Source organism: Micrasema longulum, unplaced genomic scaffold, assembly GCF_059751315.1.
Source record: "Micrasema longulum isolate JH-2025_06_02 unplaced genomic scaffold, ASM5975131v1 h1tg000287l, whole genome shotgun sequence".
Lineage (NCBI taxonomy): Eukaryota > Metazoa > Arthropoda > Insecta > Trichoptera > Brachycentridae > Micrasema > Micrasema longulum.
Window position 1 is genome coordinate 425,309 of NW_028277491.1, and position 18,849 is coordinate 444,157.

The 18,849-nt window shown below is 30.4% G+C and overlaps 1 protein-coding gene across 1 annotated transcript in view; it reads left to right on the top strand.

Moving 5' to 3' along the window:
• The first annotated feature begins 4,203 nt into the window (after positions 1-4,203).
• Positions 4,204-18,849, top strand: part of LOC148282815 (uncharacterized) — a 51,562-nt gene continuing 36,916 nt past the window's right edge. Inside the window, exon 1 of the mRNA XM_088224493.1 lies at positions 4,204-4,706. The gene's annotated coding sequence lies outside the window, so the exon portion shown is untranslated. The remainder of the gene's footprint in view (positions 4,707-18,849) is intronic.

The window sequence follows — 18,849 nt, forward strand, 5'->3', positions numbered from 1 at the left end:
AGGCAGATTAATGCGCCGTAAACATAAAATTACTTTCAGTTTGTTTATGGCAGCCAATATGAGGAAATAGTCATTTATTCAAACATATCTAAAATTTTTGTTTTAGTGTTTTTACAATTACATTAGATCAATTTCGTTTTAAGACTGACAATCTTACCTTCATGTAACGAAAACGATCAAGATACGCTGCGATTGGTGTACCAATGCTGTACCCTATACTCCATTAGCTGCGGAAAGGGAATGATAAAGATGAGTATTTTTGAGAATTAAAAATAATTTGTTTTTTTGAACAAATTTATTAATTTACTCAACCAACTATTTTTGGCAACAACACGTTGTCCTCTTCAGGGTTATTTAAAAACTTAACAAATATTATGTATTTTAAAAATCATTGAACAAATTATGGGTGTCGATAAGGGGGTAATTATGTTTAAGGTGGGGTAGGAGAGGTGGTAATTGTGTTCAAGGTAGGGTTAGACTTTATAGGAAATATACTTTTTTTAAAATAGGGCTTTGACTTTAGTTTAATTGGTTATTGATTATTTTTCATTTTTCTTCGGCAGATTTTTTTATGTCAAATATTTTTTAATTATTCAGTGTATTAACTGTATATGTTTTTTTTTTTTTTTTAAATACAATAAATCACAATGATCCACAAAGTAAGTGCTACAAAGTACTAAAATATTATGTTATTTTATTTCATTTACAGATTAAAAAAATATGTTTAGATAGAATCTAGTTTCAAAATGACATTTAAACCATATAAATAATAAATATATATACAGCAACATAAAATTAGTAATGAAACGATAAAAAGAAAAAGCCAATAAAAATCAATACTATGGTACTCGTATGTAGGTTAATTATACGTTGATTTTACTTCAAAAAATTTGATTGAATATTAAATATAATGATTTGTTAACATGTTACAACAGAGCTGAAGAACATTTTAGAGGAGGTAATATAGAAGTATAGGCACCTACAGGGCTTATGAACGGTCATTATGTAAGTTCCATATTTCTATATTTCCTTCTCTAAAATTTTCTTCATCTCTGTTGTAATATGTGACTATTTACAGCTACCTAGGGAGTTGAATCCAGTCCTTATCTACAAAAATTTGGACAAACTCAAAATATTGTTTATAATGATTTATTTTTGAAATTATGAAAAAAAAAATTTACACCCAAAAAAAATAAAATGCAAATTTTGCTTAACCAGTATGACCTTTTTGGTTAGAAGTGCCCGGAAACCACAATCATTAGTCTTAGGTTACTGAAAAACATTTTTTTTTTATTTCTGAATCTTCGAGAGGGAACGAAGTATTTTTTGCTAGAAATAGTCAGGACATCAAATGAAACCTAAGTATTTTAAAGATGGAGATTAAACCATTGGGCTGCGGATGATGGCTGTCTTTCTAGTTTTCTATATTTTTTTTTGTAATGTTTCCCAAACATCTTGTGTTATTTTTTTTTAAATTTACTTACTAACAGTGCTTGATTAGCAATATTTTTTAAAGCCTATACAGTTTTCTTATTTCTTTAAGCCTGGTAGTGGTACAGTAATTTTATCCTTATTTCTTGTGTTAATACTTTAGATTAATCTTCACTTCTTTTTATGTCACTAAGATTGTTGTGGACGAACATCATATTTTCCAAAATACATGACAGTGACTCTCTAGTATTCATGTTATATGGTAATCTTACCTTTTTTTATCTCAAGTTTTATACGCATGGCAAAGTTGGTTCAATTTTGTTGTATTTTTTAGTTGATTTAAACCCTTTTTTATTTTATGAATGAAATTTGCAAAATCAAATTTTAATCTAGAATATTTTGCGTATGTTCAAATGCTTATATCTTATTTGTCGCTTTACTGGGAGAAAGCCGATTTCCTTGTTCATTCTTTCTTAATTTTAATATAAAGGTATGTGTTGGTTTTGAATATTATCTTTATTGACTTTGTTCTGTAGAATTTAAATGGTATCGATTTTCCTTTTATTACATAAAAAATGTATCAATGAACGCTAATTTATGTGAGTTTACTATTGTTTTATATACAAGAATATTGGTGCCAATATCTATTATATTTCTTAATCTTCCCATTAACTGTTCATTTCCGATATTTTAACTCTTAGAGCCAAAACATTGGGAATGTATTTTTTAAATTGTTATTCTATAAATCGCATTTATTTCCTTTATCCACATTTTAGTGTCGTTGTATTCTTTTATACATTTTGATCCTACATACTTGTTAGTAATTTTATTATTTCCGCTTCCTTTTTCTAAATATGATGCGCAAAAGTATAAAATTTACATAATTATACCAAATACATAGATTAAAGATGAACAAAATAATTAGTATTCAAAAACGTATTTCTCAAGGCGTTTTCAGAAAATCTGTCTGAATTGCTGTCAAAAAAAAACAAAAAAAATCTTGTATTTATTTAAAACATGTAGTGTTTGGCGGGTATAAAGCTATAAACCTAGAACTTTTTTCAAAAATAACAAAATGTAAAGAGCATTTAGATTCAGGTTTAAAGATAAAAAATAAAATATGGGTTTATAAATGCACCTCACATATTAGAACAAAGATGGAGAGCATTTAAGAAATGACCATTTATAAATCTAGGGCTTAAGGCCCTAAAATGTATTTCATGATAACTCTATAGGTGGTAAAAACTAGTTCTTGTCTATAAAAATTTACACAAACTCAAAATATCATTGATTGAATCAACTGGTCGGAAAAGAAAAAGAAAAATATATAAGTATTTTCAGGCGTTGTCTAGTAGGTAAAATATTTCATTCGGATTAATCTCACGCACATCAATAGAGGTTTAAGCTGTTTTGCTTCACAAAAGTCTACACAGGTAAAACAGTTGTTGAAATGGTAATGCTTAAACATAGGCAGAGTTGTAAATGTTACAGAACAAAATGGCCACTTAACCAGCCAATGACAAGCCATAAGTCTTAAAGTTCCTAGACTTCCATACTCCCCTCTCTAAAATGTGTTCATCTCTGTTTTAATATGTTCAAATAAATCTCCATCTTAGAACAGGCTGAGCTACGTTAGATAGGGAATAACCTAACCAGAGAACCCTCCATACTCATGTTCAAATGCTTTAGTGTTATTCAGATTCTCTGGTAATAAAAAATAAAGCCGTCTTCAGCATTATTCATTTTTAAAACAATTTGTCCAGTTGACATTTCAATCGTAATGAGAATACCTAATACTGACCGAATTCATTTCGCTTTTTTTTATAAACTTTTATATAAGTAATGGGTTGACTTAATGAATAACATATAATATATCACGAAGTTACGTCATTTGAGTTGATTTCATAGATGAGAGTTGTTGTATCACACAAAATCACAGAAAAAAATGCAATTATAGTATGTATAACTTACATTTTATTATGTACCTACAATGTAGGTACAAATAAATATATTTTTTTAGCTTACCTGTAAATAAAATAACCGTTTGTCACAGGGCGTCATCAAGCGGAGGCTATACGGCTGGCTGGGCCATTTATTACAGAAGTCTCCCGAGAGCCTTAACCAATCTTGCCTACTTAACAAGGCATCAAGTTCTCGCGGTCATGCGCGTCTATGGCTGACAGTTCGTATGCAGTTTACGTCTGAACAACAGAACGCGAAATATCGTAACCGTCGTAAGCTCAGAGTAATAATTCTCCAGAGAAGCCCTTAAGCTCTATTGCATCGAACAAAAGCGTACCAAATTTTCGGTTTGGTTTAAGTTTGGTTTTTAGTTCAACAATAAACGTGTAACGGAACGAAACGTGAAATAATAAATGTATTTTTTATACTAATACTTTTAAGTAATGGCAATGGAATAAATATCAACAATCCAATATTTCAAATTGTGCTAATTCTCCACCCGATTACAGCAGAACGTAATCCGACACACCCTGACCGCAGGTTTCCGCTGAGCCGAACTTTCAGCCAATTTTTGGCCGAAACTAGTTTTATTGGGTGAAATCGAAACTGAAACTTTGGTCGATTACTAAAGTTATTTTTATGCTTCAATAAAACACAGCTTTTCGTGTTACATTTTGTTATAATACTACTTGAAAAACGGTTCAAGTCATATCGTAGTCGAACTATTTTATATGCAAGAAATATTAATGAATGATATTTTTTTCGGTGTTTTGAAACGCCAGCCGCGTCGCGTAATTTTCTTACTAAGCTCATTAATGTTATTTACATGCAATTAAATTACTTTTCAGAACGCTGAAAGGGCCTGAATTTTGGCGTCGGCGGTGTCTCCCGCCCGGGTAGCAGCTTAACCTCTCAATACCCGCTAAGCCTTCCTCAGTGCGCTTTCAGCCGGGTCGGTCAGTACCATCGCTATCTTCGCTCGCGCACAACGCACGGACAAGCCGCAAGCCCGACCGCTGGGAGAAATGTAACGAAACACCTCATGCGATTTTCGAAATTCATAAATTAATTACAGTTACCCGTCTCCATCCGAGTGCATCATAATCTAGATAGAAATGCCTTCGTCAGAAGCCGAAGGCAGCTAATTGGGGTTAGCTTACGAACAGACTGACTTTAACGAGAACCGTTTCGATATCGACTTTTTGATCTTTACTTTGTTTATCGGATCCTTGTGAGTTGTGAAGTGTTTAAAATACAATTGAGTGACTTCAACAAACTATATAGAATTAATCAAAGATTGGATCTCATGATTGGTGAGTATTTTATAACGAACCTTGCTAACTTTTGAACTTAATTTGTGCACATTACCTACATAATAGTCAATTTTTTAATTTTTTTAATATGTATATTTTGAAATCGGCGTGTGGTTCTGTGGATAGTGTCGCGTGAGCTCACGGGCCCAAAGTGCAAGGTTCACACCCCGCTCTACCACAACTGGATTTGTATCTTTTAGTAGTGAGTTTTTTACAACTCGTTGAATATGCCCACCAAAATTTAAATATTCGGGTAAATTATTAAAATCCAATCGTTTATTTTAAAAAAAAACAAGGTTTTAAAATATCATATAACACTGTCCTAAAATCACTTTTTTCAAAAAACGTTTTAACAATGTGTGTAATATAATAATATTTTTCTTATATAGCTTGGCGGATAATGTATTATGAAAGTGAGAGTGAATACTCGTTTTTCCGATTTTTTAAAGTATTTAAATGTCATGTTATATATAAGAAAAAAATAATAAGATACAATTAATTTATAAATTATTATTTTTTATGGAACCTATCCATCATTGTTCTCTTTAGTATATATTTTTTTTCACGGCACTTTTTGGAACGTATCCCTTGTGTAAAAAAGGCTTGAATGTATTATTGAAGTTTATCGCAACAGAAAGGGAAAACATTTTTGAGAGAGGAATATGGAAGTGTAGGCATTGACGGGTTTAAGTGAACATTATACACTATGTAAAAAAATTACAACTATGCTCATCTTTGAACATCGACATTCACATCCTCAACTCTTTCATCTGTGAAAGTACTTCCTCCACATACCCGAAACCGTTCATAATACCACGGGTCTTCCTATAGTTTTCACTTATTCAAAAAGCAATGTTTTGTCAATAAACGAGTTACCCTTTTAAAGTTTTCATTCGTCGCATATATATAGCGATTATAACTTAATTTAACTCTACTGCTTTTGCTGCTCTTTTCAATGTGAGTTTGGCAAATTATATGGAGACCCTTTGTCGGATATTGACATTCATCCTAATGACCATATTGCAAACACCAATAGTAGTAAAAACTTTTTTGTTTAAATCACAATGGTCTATGACCATTATAGTAATTTTTAAAATGTAATAACATCAGACAAGATTATTATTATGATTATTATTTTCAAATTTTCTTACTCCGCCACCATTCATAGAAGTCACAAAAAGATAAATCTCACAACCATGCAAGTAGCACCGTTTATTAAAAGGTTATTAACTACATCCTTTGATCAAGTCACAGTGAAAAAAATGTTAGTAGGTAGGTACTACGTTTGACAATTTCAACACTACTTCTCTCTTTAACTCTTCCATCTGTTGACTTTTGTAAAGTAAAATAGTTAAAACCTTTGTTGATGTGAGTAAAATTCATCCGGGCGAATTATTTCATCTACTAGCAACGCCCGAAAATACATTTCAACTGTCATACTTTCATTAAAAGATGTTTTGAGTAGGTGGGTCCACATGTTAATAGGCAAGGCTAGATTTCACTCCCTAAGGTGTTATCAGCATTGCAATTTATCGCATTTTCTTCTCAAAAATGTTTTCGCTCTCTGTTGCAATTAATTTTAATCTTAATTAGTCTCTAGGGAGTAAAATCTAGCGTCGTCTACAAACTCAATATATTATTAGTGAAATACAAATCGTATTTGATGAAAATTAAATGTTTATGGTTTTTACTGAATGTACTCAAATACGTAGGTATGCGATATTATTTATTTTCTTTTTTTTTACATTAACACGGGTTTTACTCAGTGGGGTATTTTCATGGGAAGAAAAACATAACAATTATGATTAATTTCTTAATACAGAAGATTAAATGAAATAACTCGTGTTTAAAGGGATTTTTTATGTTGTATACCTTATTTAAATAAAATAAGCTCTTTTTCAACGAGTCACTCTTATTTTCGATGTAAAAACTTTCGAGAAATAAATAATGAGAGGGTTTGTGGTCCCATATGGATAAAGTATCAACTTTGATTGGTAGTAATGCCGTGGGCTTAAGATCTAAAGGTCTGAGTATCAAACTTCTCTCTATCGTGATTTATTTATATGTATTTTATTTAAGAACACTACAGGCAACTGGACATAATATATAACAGACAAGATAAATAATAATATTTTTAGACCCGTCACCATTTGTAATTATTTACAGCATGCAATATGTTACGAACAATAAAAATAAGAATGAAGTATAAAGCCCAAGAAACTAGATCAAAAATAATAAAAGAAATAAATAATTCTTCACGAAAACAAACTTAAGTTATAATATTTGATTTTATTTTTTTTATTTTTTATAAAAGCGTAGAAAAGAAAAAAATGACTTGATAATAAATTATGGAAGCAGATCTATTGATAATAATTTAATTTTTAATTCCTTTAAAGAGTGTTCAAAAATATAAATATCTTTTGCATTGTGCTTATGATCCTTATCATTGTACTGCTGGCAAGAAAGGGGATTCCTATTTTCTGTCACGGTTATTCTTTATAAAAATAGCCTCGAATTGTCACTGTCTGTATACATTTTAATAATTCTAGTACTTCTATAAAAAACTCTTATTTTCCTTAATGCTTGTCCGAAATACAATCAAGTGAATAATAAATTAACTTTCGCTTAATTCAATGATTCAATTTGTTTTGGGTGACCTTAATAATAAAAGTAATTTCTTTTGTTGGGTTCTTCTTTTCTTGAATCTTTTCGTTCTTCAAAACGAACAGAATTTTTCTATTCACTTAAAATAAATAATAGTTGGTGGTTTTTAAAAAAATTTTGAATACATTCAACAATGAAGGCTTTTTTAAACTATTTTGGTATTTTAAAACGTTTGAAAATGTATTCAATATCATTAGATATTACCCCTAATATTCAACATTTTATAAATACTATAAGGAAAATGTTCAGTAAAAAAATAAAGTAACAAAATAAAATATCTTTTTTTTCCCCCTTTTTTGGATTGATTTTCTTTTGTTGTTTAAAGTAAAAACCAAATATTCTTCGTGTTTCAAGTATTAACTTTCTGGAACATAATTATTGAATAGATTTAAATAAAATTATTGTTTTTTAATACACCACTTTTAAAAAAAATCTTAAACCAACTAGTTTCGGTTAAGCACTATGTCATATTTGGGAAGTTTTTGCCGAGACTGGTTGGTTATTTAATTTTAAAATTCTGTAGTACATAAAAATATAAATTAATTTTATTTTAATCTTTTTAAAACCAAATGTTTTATTATGACATGATTTATTCCTAAAACATTTCTGTTACAAGAAAAAAAAAAGGATCGACAAAAATTCCCAGGCCAGATCTGGGTTCACAAACAAGTTAAACGAATGGGTTTACCACTACAAGACTTATCCGCACTTCATTTCCTTTGACAATTTTTTTTCCTGAGAGTAGTCATCGAGTTAAAAACTCTTGTTTTGGTTCTATTTCACACAGATAATTATTTTCTTCATCCGCAATATTCTGTTTCATTTATTTTTTCTTTGATTAACTCTTAATACATTTTGATATAATTGAAATGTATAAATTATGTAACACGAATTTTAAATATCCATTTTTTTATTGTGACTTGAGGTTGTATGTATCAATGTACATCTATCACAAAATGCGTTAATTATTTTACTATAGGCAATGTTCCATACCAAAAAAACAGAAAAGTGATTACATTATAAAATAATTATGAAATCGAAAGAGAATGTAAATCTGGAACAAGTATAAAAAAAGATTATGAAAGGGTAAGACAGTTTAATCATGTGAAACGAAAGGATGATGAAATAATAATAATATTTATTCCAGTGAATTGGCTAAATAGTGCAGAGCCAATTCAACCATATGCAACAAAAATTATTTTCACTTTAATATGACAATTAGCAAGCAACAGTATATCATAGTTTTCTATCACCCTTCGCGTCGACAGGAGGAATCCTCTCCCGAAACTGTAGTAGTGTTCTTGAAAAATAATAAATTTATTTAACAGTAATAAAAAAGTTTTTTTTTTTTTAAATAATTTACGTTACGAAGTGAATGCGAATTTAATTAATAATATTATGTTAAATTTGATTTCATGAACACTTTTTTTCTGTCTCCTGGAAAAACTGAATTAGTGGTAGTGCACGCCGACCGGTAAAATGCTTTTTAAAATAAATTTAATCCAATACGTGTGAACGTGATGTGAACGACATGCCGATTGATAGTTTAGGCTAAAGATAACCGATTAAAATGGTAGAGTTGGTTGCTAACGAAAAGGCGGACTGTAAATGAAAATCGAATTTCATTCAGTTTTGTGATTTTTAAATATTTGAGAAAGGATAGAAAAATGGGATGGATACCTACCTTTAATATTTTCTTTAATTTCTGGCACTGGATCACAAATGGAACTATAAAATATCACAATGTTTTCCATGACGTGCGACGATTTCAACCACTTCTTTATCCGATTTTATGTCAAGTCAAAAATGTTGTTTTGTTTTTGTTCTAAATCCGAATCTTCTAATTTTAAATATCCTTTATCTTAATGTTAGGTAGGTACCATAAGGATGAGTCAAAGGAAGGATGGGAACAAAAGGTAATCGGCCAGGAATAGTATCGATAAATGCTGTTATTTACTTAACATTGGTAACGTTGGACACGTGGTTGGAATAAATCGAAATATGTACTTTTTAGTAGAGCGCACTCTTTGCTTGCTTTACCCCGCATACATAAAATTTAGGCACAAATAAACAGCATAGTATTTAGGTGACCAATCGAATATTTATTTGGTTATCATATCTAACCCTGTACGTTATTTGAAGATATCTGGCTAATGCACTGGATGATCTGCATGTTGTAATAAGCAAATGCTAGAAAATTCTTAGCTGGTCAGGATTAGAAAGGGAACTACAATCTATCCAAATTAATAATAATAATACAGACGATATAAAAGTTTGATCCAGATAGTAAATCTCGCGGTAAATAACGCCAATACTCGGCTGGGTAAGCACGCACGGTATTATACCTCTACCTATACTTCGACACATTGGGTATATTATGCTACCGAGTCCATACTCCATTTACTGAACTTAACTGATACGAAATGTGTGCCAACTGCTCGATGCTATGAATCCGGTAGAAATGCAAAGTTTAGCTCCTTTTTACAGTGCAAATTTGAAATCCAGTCAAGATTAATGCAAGAACATCTAAATCCATGTTTTTCCCACATTGCATCAAATATTTTTTAGACTGCGACGCCAGACTTATTATACATATTACGAATCAATGGATGTGATTTATTTAATATCACCCGGGCGCCGATTACAATGGGAAGTTAACCGAGTTATCTTCGACTGTCTATAAAGTAAAATCAAAATTTATGTACAAAATTCTATGAAATTTTTTAATATCTTCATCGGTAACCTGTTATTGAACATGTTCAGGACCAAAAATAATATGTACATTATATTTTTCGCAAAACTTAATTTTACTTTGTAGATAAAATTATCGACGGAATCAAGAAGGGGGTGCTGCGTTGGTTTGGACATGTAGAGCGAATAGACAGCGAAAGAACGGCTAAAAGGATCTACTATGCTGGCGAATGTTTCTTTTTCGTCTTTTCTTACCTTTGTCCGCAATAAATATTGCATAGGTGCATACTGACACATCTTCTTATTCTTCTTCTTATGGTTCCTCTCCCCGATGGAGGTTGGAAATCATCATTGCGATTCTTACTTTATTGGCAGCTGCCCTGAACAAGGACTGAGTGCTGCAATGGAACCAGTCGCGCAAGTTCTTAAGCCAAGAGATGCGCCTTCTACCTGCACTGCGTCTCCCTTCAATCCTTCCCTGTAGAATGACTTGTAAAATTTTATATTTTTCGCCTCTCATCACATGCCCAAAGTACTCAAGTTTTCTTTTCTTTGTGGTCTTCAGTACCTCTTTATCTTTTTCCATCCGTCGGAGAACATTATCGTTTCGGACTCTATCCACCCAGGAGATTTTTAATATCCTCCTGTAGCACCACATTTCAAAGGCTTCGATCTTTTTTGAAGTGTTTTGGGTGAGTGTCCACGTTTCGACGCCGTAAAAAAGTACTGAAAAGACGTAACATCGAGTAATGCGCATTCGGAGGTCTAAATTAAAGTCTCTACTGCAAAGAAGGTCACGCATCCTGAAAAAGCAGTCTCGCGCCACCTCTATTCTGACTTTGATCTCTTGCGAGTGATCCCATTTATCATTCAGCCAGCATCCTAAATATTTATATTGATGAACTTGCTCAATAAACTGGATTAGTACCAGACATTCACAGGCGGAGTTGCAACAACGTTGCGGCTGTGAAACTGCGATTCGGAAGGCAACGGAAAACCACCGCATTAAATTTTCCAAGCATAAATCATCATGACTGACACATCATTAAATTAAATCATTTAGCTATTTCAATTTGGCTATTGAATATAAATTTCTTCAAGGGACAAAAAAATCAGACAAATACGCACGTGGTTACGAGGAACTATAAAAAAATTAATTATCTAAAATTGATTTAACATAAAAAATGAAAACTCCAAGCTGACCATTTTTAGGAATCGTCAAGTATTAATTTATTTCCTATGTATAAAAGGTTGGGTATTTGGGTGTTATTTTTAAACAGTTACTTGACGTCTATATGGTGTATTTATTTGATAATAGACTAATAATTCAAATATATGCTGAATCAACTGCTCCACAACTGTATGGCTTATGTTAGGTTTTTGTTGTTTTCATTGTGTGTTTTGTAATATTAATAATATAGATGTATATAAATACCTTGTTTTTAAAACTGTCTGAATATTTGTTAATTATGTTTGTTTTTTAAGTGAGTCTTCTTTTTTTATTCTCAAATGTAATAAAAAAAAACTAAATTGTTAATTGTCCTCGGCACGGGAAACCCCAGTGAGGTCACATTATTTTTATTATTAATTTATAGTTTGTAAGCGAAAAATATGAATAAATAAATAAAAAATAAATAAATACAAAATCTGATTTATACTAAGCAAAACTTTTCTAAAAGAAAAATCTACCATCCTACATTTTTAAATGCTGGAAGAGATACGTTAATTCACAACATGGACATTATACTATATTTAAATAATGTGACGTTTATGTTGTTTTATCACAGTATTATTTATTTAAATTAATAGATCTGAAGATACAATAAAAAACAATTTCTAGAAACTGTATTTAAACTTACGGATTTAGTTAATCGAAACATTTAGAAACTCAATCGGTGAATAAGTGGGTTAAATTACGAAATAAATGACAATCTTCATTTCTTTTTTCCTCGTTTGAATTAATATTTTCATCAATAATTATTTATTGTTTGTAATCGCAATATTAAAATTAGCCGTAAATGGTGCAATTTTACATTTCATAACGATTTATCACAATGCACAAAAACTCGCAATATCGGATGGTTTTGTTAGTAAATTTCGTAAAAGTAATCAAAAATGAAATGGAAACTCACTAAACATAAATTATATTCATCATTTTACGTACCTACATGAGTGATACAATTACTTCCCAAGGTTGATAGAAATGTGTTGTATTTATTACGTACAATCTTTTAAAAAACGGATATTACGTTCAAAATATGTTAGTTCTACTACAAAAACAATTTTGTAAAAAAAAAAAAAAAAAATGTTTCGACAGAATACATCATAATATCTTTACAAAAAGATAAATAAATAATGAAAAGAATTTGTTGTGAAAAATTACTCTAGGATGAATCAGAAAATTGAAAAAATGTTGCATGTAAACAGAAGACAGTTATGACTTCATATTACTTTCAAAAAACATTTATTATGCAATATTTTAAACTTTTTTTTATCTGTTCGTATTAAATTGCATAATGAACTTAGTAAAAACAAAATACATTTCCTTTTGTACATTTAACAAAACATTCATTTGTTTAATGCCTAATGCTTCTTTTCTTTTTAGTGCAAAACAATTGTTCAATTAAGTCGAACTTAGGATATAGAATTATTATTATTATTATACATTAGTACATAATAAAAATTACATTAATGTTATTCAAACTTTATAAAATTCAAATTTCAATTTGCAACATAAAGACATATATCGCCAGGCAGAATTTTTTAGTATCATTAATACATAAATCTGTAAATAAATTATCAGTTAGGGCTCTACTTTGGTACAATTAAATTTGTCAGCATGCGTCACACTCCGAGTATAAACTCAAATTAGTACATGATTGCAATACCAGGTTTAGTAGTATGGAAGAGCCAGCTGTTCCTAAATATTGCAATAAATATGGCAAAAGGACACTGACAGACCGAAGTTTCGGCCAATAAAACGAGTTCCGGACGCAGTTTCGGTTTCGGCCAAAATTTGGCCGAAACTTCGGCTCAGCCGAATCCTGCGGTCGGGATGGGACGGATTACGTTCGGCTGTACTCGGATGGAAAATTAGCACTATTAGAAATGTTGGATTTGCGTCCATTCAAATAGTTACATAGTTACAATATAGCTATTGTTTAACATAAAAAATAAAAACTTAACTGATTTTGTGATTTTTTACTATAGTTAGTAGTTCTAAGATCTTCCATAACTGTTTTATTGTAATTCCTTTATAGTAAAAGGTTAAAGTTACCATAGCGTACATTGAAGAACTGCTACACATACTGTTACTCATTAAATTTGCGCCTTTTATTTCAATGTGTGTTTTATTTAACACTTATTTGAATGAACTCGTAGGGTTTAACAATAAAAACGCTTATTTTGAGCGTTTTGAAATGACTTTTAACTTATACTTTACTTTTAACTAATAAGTTTCGGTTGCGACCGAAACTAAAACATTAGCCGAATTTCGGTTTCGACCTTGTTTCGGTCAGTCACTACAAAAGGACACTGTAATACAATAATGTATCATATTACCAAACAATATTGAGAATGGTCGGTTGAATACTGGAGTGAGACGTTTGCTCTAATTATTGATGGAAAAAAGTTTTCTTTATGTTGAAGATAAGTTTTAATAAAATATAGTATATGACACGTTTTATTTTCAAATATAATTATTAATGTGGGTTTGATATATACTATTAAAAAATATATTATATAAGAACCTGCTGACGAATTGCATGCTTACATTTCAACAGGACTTTAAATTACCTCCTCTGTGTGGTCTCCCCAGTATTCCATACACAAGATAAGGCTTGAAAATATTCAGAAAACATTTTTGAGACATCTCAATTGGAGATCCAGATTTACGGACCTTAACTATAAAACTTCTTGTCATAAACATAATATACTCAGTCTTGAGGATCGTCGTTTGTTATTAGATATGGGGATTTTACATGACATTCTTATTGGACGTCTTGATAGTCCTGTTCTGGTTTCTGAGTTGGCCCTTAACGTACCTGGCTACCGCACCCGTCACACGAATCTATCTCTTTTCCATGTACCCACAGTTCGCACCAACTGTGCACAGAACTCTCTTCTGATTCGCTTGACGCGTAATTATAATTTATTTTTCAATAACATAGACATATTTTACTGCAGTAAACTCACTTTTAAAACCAAAATTAAAAAACTATTATTTGAAAAAAAATATGTTTCGTTATAAAAAAAAAATATATATTTTTACATTATAATTTTAAATTGTGTCTATTCACTCATATCAAATACACACTTACCCTGTCCTTAAACCTACCCTCACACCCATATACAATCACACACATATTCACATACCTACCAAAACCACACTCCACTTTTTTACACACGCATCCTCACACAAAAAAAAACTCGCACACGTGCACTTCTATGAATTTTATTTAACTGAACTGGATTTTTATAATTGTATTTATGTGGAAAACTGATTTGGCTTTATTTTATGTTTTTTTTATAATGTTGTGTATATTTTTTTGTATTGCTGTTGTTTTTCTTAATAAACAAAATTAAAATTAAATTAAATAAGATTATTTTGGAAATGTTTAAATTTTTCTTTTAAAAAACAATCTAATAAATGCTTTTAATTATGTAATTGTACCTACGATTAGTTAATTTTTAATTTCTAATGGGGTCTTTTTTTATTTATTTAAGGAGATGTGCAAAAATATGAAAGGAATAATAATGAAACCCACTAAATCGCGAAACCAGCTTGTCAGCAGGTTTTTTCATTTTCCCTTTATATTTATATTTTTATAATTATTTCCACCACAGCAGACCAGAAAGCCCAATTTCAGGGGAGAATTATGGCACAGAACACCCAGGCTTGAGAAAAAACACATTTTACAATTTTTGTGCTCTCACCGGGAATCGAACCCGGAACCTTCCGTGTGTGAGTCAAGCGTCTTAACCACTACACAAAATAGGCAAAATTGAAGAAATTATATAAATTTAAAAAGTAATGTAAACATTATTTAGAAGCATACGCATTTTATGAGTAGGAATGAATCGATTAATTTGAAAACAAAAATCTCGTTAACCCGGTTATATTTACAAGCCTGGAATATACAAAACGTGTTGAGTGAAGCTTACTATCCGGATTTCGCTTCTAGTTCAGTGCGTTTATTGAACCTGATTTACTTTATATGTAGACTTGACAGCAGACATGTTATTGTCATTCGTGTAAATAAACATCGATGTTTGAATAAAGTAAGAATAACTGCATTTACTCTATTGTCTTTAAATTGAACATTTGAGAGTAATGACCCGATGAAACAGATTCTAAAAATGATTGATCGAAAAAAAAATTGTAACTTTGATTCTGGCGAACCATAAAGAGCTGTTGAAAATCAGTTAAATTCTCTTAAAATGACAAAATTCACTTTATAAATATTATAAACTTTCTCGAGAAAGTTGACAGCTTTCAATACTCGGAGTTCACATACCTGAGGATGGTTGCATGCACAAAGACCTCTCTACGAATCGAATTGCTGGAGCAACTTTTAACGTAATTCGTACTGTATGGAACTTATATGCTCGGTCAAAACGAAATGCTAACGATTCAACTCTTGTATAATGCAAGTACTTGTAAATTGGTGTGGATCCTGGCACTTCAATCAAATCTCATGACACTAAACTTTTAAGTTTTAAAAAGGCTTGAAGATAATATTAGGTAAAGGGTGGTTTAATTTAATTACTGACATCGAAGTTCAAGAATAAGCGCGAAAGCCTACTATAACATAAGACTTGGCTTGATCACGTCTTGCAGATGCCTCGAGAGACATTAAACCCATGTTGCCTCGTCTTCCCACAATGCCATCTTGGGAGGCCGTCAATGAAGAATTTCTGGCTGTATTCGATGGAACTTGCGAACGCATAAACAGTGTGTTATAAAGAGAAGTTCAGTGGTTTTAAAAAAAATGTTATTTGACTATTAAACTCATCATCATTCCCTTTCCGCACCTAATGGTGCATTAAGCACTGCAATGGTACACCAATCGCAGCGTAACTTAATCATTTTTGTTACACAAAGGTAAGATGATCAGTCTTACGCTTCAGGTACCAGTCCAGGGACTATGAAATAATTAGTATTAAACTAAACCAAAAACTTATTTTCATAAAATTTTAATATGAATTTTTTTTTTATGTATCGTATTATCAGCGTTATGATTTTATAAAGTTTTTTCATTTTGAAACCACTCCTCCCTTGACGACACAAGTTCTCGTCACTGAGTTCTGCTGATAGTGAGCTGGCTTCCAGGAAACTGGTAATCAATCACAACACTATTATTGGTTGATTCGGAAGAACTTGTTACATAGTTTATGTACTTCATTTTTATTTATTTTTTCATATATTTTAGATACTTCGACGTACAATAAAATGCTCTTATTTGTACCGCGTGTAAGAAAAAAAAATCATTTTTTTCGTAAAAGTGAATTTCCTCATTGTGGCCGGATTGTGTTTTCTTGTATATTTATTTACTTATTTGTATCACAAATACAGTAATGGGAGTGATTCAATTACAAAAATTCAGTCAAAATTACATAATTACATTTTTCAAAAATACTGCTAGGTTTATAGATAAACGTAAAACTAATAATTTAATTTAATAAACATATTTCCAAATAATAATTTTAAAATGACACACAAATAAATAACAATAATAGTTACATCCGAAAAACTTTAAAAAAATTGTGAACAAAAAAGAACTTTTCATTTTTGGCTCCTATGTCTTTAAATATTGCATTTTAATGGAATATAAAAAATGAACTGATTTCAAGGGCACGCGCACGTTACCTGCGCCCACGCATACATTTAGTATGAAGCATAATAAATCTTTAATTCCAATTATTATTCTATATGATTCGTAACTTTCTTTGCATCTAATTAGAAAAAATAACTTTCTATCATATTGAAATGTGTTACGGAATTTTCGTTGCATATCGAAGTGTATAATAGGAACGCAGAAGCAAATTTGTAGAAAACTTGTAAGGAGATATTATTATACCTATGTGGGTATAAATAAAACCACAAGAAACTTTATATTCCATGTGAAATGGTTGTGATTTGTTAATGGTTTGTATCGAAAGTGAAAAGGAATGTCAATCTCTCGGATAATTATTGTCATTTGTGAACTTCATTGTCTGTTTTCTCAACTTACCATTCAGTTAACCTCTTAACGGTCTTCGGTAATACGTTTTACCATTTGCTGTAAAGATCACCTTTCATACAAAAGAAGTATGAAAAAATAATATTTTTTGCCAATTTTTTACTTTACAGATGCTCCCTAGTATATGGACTTGCCAATTTTTGTATTTCGCAACAGTCGGTTGATAAAACTATACGAAGAAAATAAAGTTCATAAATTCAAATATAACATTCAAAATTACTTAAAAAGCGTGCATCTATTCGATCATCGCGACACTTTTTGATACCTTGTGCTTTAGACTGTGTTTTTGTGTGTTTGATTTGTTAATTGGAGACAAAAAATGAAAGTTATCAAATCTTTGCCACATATTTATTTATCTTCATTATATAAAATACATATTTTAATACTTTTATAATACTTTTTCCATTGATAAAAATGTCTCTGTGGCGTTTAGTTTATAGGTTAAAGTATAGCTACTTTTATATCAATAAAACAAGCTATTACTCTGCAAATAATCCCGTATTCAACTGTTTCCGTAAAGCGTTCTCATTTGTTCAAACTTTTTATTTTACTTTAGTTGCGAAGATGTTATTTTTATGAAGGAATTCCACCGGAGAAAATTTGAGATTACTTCGTAATAATGCTCAAGTAAATTCAATATTATTTTGATCGGAAAATTAATGTCTCAGTTTTTATGTGTTTTATATATCTAACTTTTTTATTTGAGAAACAAAAACATTTTTTAAAATTAAAAAAAATAACATGGAAATAAAGTGGTAATATGTACGTATTTAGTGATATTTGCTTCTTCGAACGTTCTCTGGTAAAACGTTTTACCACGTTTAATGTACGCATATAAGTATTTAACAAAATATTTCAAAGTTAACCAGAGTCTTGCCCTGTAAAGGGTTAGGTACATTTTAGTCAGGTCGAAAATACTTCAGAATGAATTTCTATTAGTCATTAGTCAAAAACAAAACAATATCGAATCCAATATATCTTTAAGACGTCACAAAAATTAATAAAACACCTAAATATGAGTCTTACTTGTTGCAAAATAACAATGTTTTTATATTTATATTGGCATATATATATATTAAAATACAACCTATGTCTACCAAACAAAAATTCATAATTGTTATTTGCCCTTGAATATGATTTATTAAAAATGTTTAGGTAATTATTATTTTTTTATTTATTGTTACCATTTACATTTTTTTCTCTTTTGGAAAGGCACTGCGAATTTAAATATTATTCGTGAATTTAAGAACTAATTGTAACAATATATTTAACCTGTAATAAAAAATAGTGTATTAAATAGAAAACTAATAAAATAAATAAATATGAATCCATAGGTTTATTTTTTACATGGGAGTTAAATTTCATTAAAAGTGGATTTTTCTGCTTTATAATAAGATTCTATTTTATTTTTTATTATTGAGGTATTATAAAATGGGCCAATCAGGAACTTCCCATCATTTGATCTAGTGAAGAGGAAACCAAACTCTTCAGAAGTCGGCCTGTTGACAGTCATCAGCAGGCCTTCCGTTCCACTAAAAGAGTATTCG